Here is a 5,225-nt window from a genome sequence, read left to right on the forward strand (position 1 = left end):
TTAATCCTCAATAAGTATTTTTTATGTGAACAAATGGTTTAATTTATTGAGATATATCAAATCTATGTAACTTAAAATATTTTACAGTAAGGAACAGTAGCAATACCATATTTAATTAAGAGGAGAGACATTTTGTGAAAAAAGTGGATTTCATTCTGCTGATTTTCAGATAACAGTAGATCAATGACTCAACAGGTGTGCTGCAAGAATTTCTAAAACACGCAATACCTCACTATTTCGTCAGGGGCATTGACCTCTTTTCCTTAGACTGTCCAAACAGACAACACAGCAATAACTGTCCAGTGTGAATGAATTAAAATTATAGCTATTTTTTGTCAGATCTATATATTTTTTCAAATACAATATTTTTTTTGGTGTGATGCAGAATTATAATAATTAGTTTATGTGTGCAATGACATGAAAAACATTGAAAGTTGGTGCAGTAGATAGATAATGACCACTTGCACTACTAACCTAGTTTTCAATTCTGACCTTATGTTTCAATAAATAATTTTTATAAGCTGAATTTTATAAAATATTTTCAAAATATGCAAATATTAATGTTAAGCTTGAGAAGAACTCTTAAGTAAATCTGACAAGAAATGTTGCCCACTTTATCAATTATGTTTTGGGTGTTTTAAGACACCATGAAATTACCCAAAGCGAAGCTTAAGCCAATTTTATTCTGACAAATGAACTTTTTTCAATTAATATTTTCAATAAATGCTGTGCTTTCAGAAAAAACACACACCAATATGCCAGGAATGAATGCACAGACTCATGGCTTAGATTCACTTGGCACTTCTCTTGGAAGCCAAATCTTATTTTCATAATCAAGACCTCCCACAGAGGACTCTTCTCACATTGGATACACGCCTGGTTCATCTAGATGCAAGCCAACTAATTGCTGGGACAACAGATGGGTCTATTCAATCGATGTGCCTATCTGCCAAATAAAGCTTAAAATGTCTCAAGCTAAAATAAAGTACCCCCCCACCCAAATCAGTTCTTGATTAAATCAGACATATAATATATAGAATTTAATTCTTATCTTTCTCATCTTTCTTCAATGTAGGAAATAAGAAATAGAAAATTGTCTAGGTTGGAACAAAATTCTGCAAAATCCTGCTATAGGGAAGAATCATGGAACCCAAGTAATGAAAATAAATGAATCTAAACCATTGACGCCAATGGTAACTTAACTGTCAGCCTAGTCAACATTGTTTTTTGTTTTTTTTATTTGTTTGTTTTAAATTTAAACTACAATATACTAGTAAGTATGACAGCCAAAGAGTATATCACAGTGGTTCTAATGAAGTGTTTGAGTCTAAGCAACGTTGTTTATCCCACCAGGGACTTATTTTTAGCATATTATAAAGATTTAGGTTATTCCCCTAGCAAAATGCTACCCTCTCCAATTTGTTCACACAATTTTAAGTGAGTTAAGAGGTCTGTGATGCTTATTTAATTGTTCTTAAACCCCAGTCATGAATCATTTGCTACCAATTAGAGCCCAAAAATTCTTAAAGAAGAATTCTGAGTCTTCTGCTTTGGGTTTTCAGAGCCTAAAATGTGTGCTTTTCATGATGGTTTATGGAAAAAATCTGATTTTTCCAAGAGATGAAATAGGCTGAGCAGTCTGGGGGAGGAAGAGTTAATGAAAAAACATGTTGAGGGACTCCAAGAATAAAAAAAAAAAATCAGAACTCAAGGAAACATAAGAAAGTAGTGAAGTCAGCAATCAGAGATGTATCCCACCCAGATCCTAGATTCAGTTTTTCTAGAACCAGAGTTGGCGCATGAAGGTTGTCCTGAATCAAACAGGAGAAACAGCATATATTTTCAGGTGAAAGCCTAGTGTACTTCTTTCCATATGATGTCAGATGAAAGCTCCCATTAAGAGCAGCTGTTATCTTACATAATAAAAAGGTAATATTTAAATTACCATCACTCCGCTACGCCCACGATTGGGCCAGCGGGAGACACAGGGGGCGGGACTCGGGGTGGCTGGGGTGGTGATTGGGCCGGCAGGACGCAAGCTCAGTGTCTGCGCCATGGCTGTGCTGTGGCACAGACAGGCCTCTGGGGCAGCGAGCCGGCGTTTTGGAGGTTTGGAGGCAGCGGGGGGTGGGCGGGCAGCGCGGCTCCCCGGGGAGGAGTCTGGCGGCAGTTGGGCCGCAGGAGCACGTGGCGGCGGCCCCAGCCTTCCTGGGCGGGAGGCGAAGGCAAGACCCCGGCCTGGGCTCCGGCCGCAGGAGGACCACGCCCCCGCCCTGCCTCGCCCTAGGGGCCCAGGGACTTCGGAGCTGCCGACCAGCGGACAGACAGCTTACACGTGCATGATTAAATCATGCACTGGGCTTCTAGTATAGTCCATAAATGTTAAATCATGTCTGTACCCTGAGCTATTCCTCAGTCCCCATCTATATCAGACAGAGTTCAAGGAAGAAAACAGAAGTCACCCTGAATGTATTAGGGATAAACTGTTTAATTCATGGCATTGTTGCTTACAGAATTATTAGAAGGACTGAAGGAGTAGAAGACAGGAAGAATTCACATTACAGCAGTTGCAAACCAAATGCCAGGAAGCTAGACTGCTGTTACCATTACTGCTGACTAGAAAACTGGCTCTCCCAATCCAATTGCCAGTGACTAACCACTGGAATGCAGAGTGTGGCACCAAGAGACATTCAGGTCTCTCCTAAAATTTTGTCAGCAGTTACTGAAAAAATGTTAAGCCTTTATTCCATTGCCATCTGTCCAATGTTGTCTGATTACATCTCATTGGTGGACTCTCATATGCATAAAGAATATTAGCTGCAAGGGTACTCTGTAAATGTAGTTTTAAATGTTCTAACCCATCAGTAGGAAGTCATTCTCAGTTAGAATTTAAAATACATCTTAATCTTCTCAAAGCACCTGGTCCTTGACTTCATAAACCAGACCTCCACAGTTATCTGAGCCTAAGGTTCTCAGGCCCCACATACTTTATCCTTGGGATCCTCACCCTTGCTAGTATAGCAGTGTTTCATAATTTCATATTCTGTGCTGGCTGTATCTGGAGGCTGTATGTGTGTGGATGTGCAGTATACAATTACAGCAATGTCACAGAACCTGCGAAATATAGCCTGGGATTTGCTTATCACCCTCTTAGCCCGACCTTTTTGTCTTTCCTTAGATTCCTTTTCTCTACACCTGACAACAAGAAGGGGTCATAATTACCCTGGCATGTTTGCCCCCTTTAGTGTACTTCCTAAAATTACAATATCTCATATCTTTCCTATTGTACATATGAGGATCAAACTTTAGGAAACACTGACTTAATATAACATTTTTGAAAAAAGACAGCCATTTAATCAAGTGTGACCATATTTTTCTCATATATTATTTCACTGGAGATATGGCTCCTGGGGATGTTATGTAAGATGGAATGATGCATGGTTTACAGTGGGGACTTAGTACATATCTATGACATAAATAAATGGTATGGTGAGTATTTTTTAAAATTTTTCAAATATTTTTAATTAAATGAATAATTATTCAGTATTTAAAATTTTGTAGATTTATATGACTGAGGTAACATTCCTGTAATCTGCTAAGGATAATAAATAGCAGAGATATGTATCTTCATCACAGACCCCTGCCCCCACCATCTTTACTATACATTAATGACCAGGCTAATATAAATATTTGAATTTGCAACCTAACTAAAGACCACTATTACTTGTGGACATCTCAGTCATAAGACCTTCACTCTACCTCTTTTTAATTTAATTTAATTTAATTTTTAGTTTATTGATTTTTAGAGGGGGCTATATAGAGAGAAACATCAACCCACCTATCTATGCATTCATTAGTTGCCTGTGGTATGTGTCTTGACCTGGGATCAAACCTGCAATCCTCGCTATCCGGACTACTCTCTAACCAACTGAGCAACCCCACCAGGGCCAGTCTACCTCTTGATCTATTGTATATTCAATATTTTAGAAAACTGGACCAGCAATAATATATATTACTTTTCTTTTTATATTATTCTATATATTATATGTACAAAAAACCTCCAAGGAAATCTCCTCCCTACCCCACCCCCCAACCCCCAGCAATCCAGGCCGAGCAATTCCAACAAATTTGGAAGGGCTTCCTGGAATGTACTAAATTCCATATACATATCAATATAAGAGATTAAGGTTTTTCAAAGAGGGCTCTAGGAATAATGTTTAAGATATACTTCCAAATATATAGATATATACAATACTGACATTATTACAATTACTTTTATATGTTGTAGCCTTCATCAATTTCAAACTTTTTAAAAGGTCAATAGTCTTATAAAATTAGAATATTTTATAAATAATAAAATTTCAGAAAATCCAGAATAACTTAAAAATCAACCATAAAACTACAATACAGATATAAAAATAATGACCTTGACAATTTATAGAATAGTCTTAGAAGAAATATATGTATATACTTTTTTCTCCAGAGGAACCTGTAGAAGTTCCTAATATTTAGAGGGACATTTTTGTAATCACAATTTTGTTTTCTTTTAAATTGCTGTTATTTCTACAATTATTTCCCATGGTAGTTCCATTATCCCTTTGATTATTTTTTTTTTCAAAAAATACCAGCACACACCCGTACATCCTCTCCTCTAGAAGTGAAAGATTAAACCTTATTTATTAGCCAAATAACCTTAATGACTTTAAGGAGATAAGTTAAACATCCAAACTTTTAAAACTATAAAAGCTAACTGACAGATACAACAACACTGCATTAAAAAGACCACCTCTGCAAAGTATTTTGCAAGATCAGAATTATCATTACATACTGAAGGGGTAAAATGAAGTGTTATTTGAAGATAGATTGATACTTATATAAATATTTTAATACTCTTTATAAAGGTTTTTTAGTTCCCTTGTTCTATGTCTAAAATATTACTTCATCTCTAAAATTAAATTTCATTTTCTATATCCTATAGCATCAATATAATTTATGAGTAGGAACTTTACATAAAATCTAGAAATTATGTTAGAGTTCAAAGATACTAATATAAGACAAAAACTCTACATTACTCCCTTCCTTTGCCAAGTCTTAAATGTTATTCCAAGTATATTAGCTAGTAGTTTTCTTCCTCTACAGCAGAGTCTCAGGATTTGTTTGTAGAAATACAGATGTTGAGTATTTACATTCATGAGGAACCATAAGGAATTTGCAGAGTGGAGGGG

This window comes from Cnephaeus nilssonii (genome assembly GCF_951640355.1).
Source record: "Cnephaeus nilssonii genome assembly, chromosome: 1".
Lineage (NCBI taxonomy): Eukaryota > Metazoa > Chordata > Mammalia > Chiroptera > Vespertilionidae > Cnephaeus > Cnephaeus nilssonii.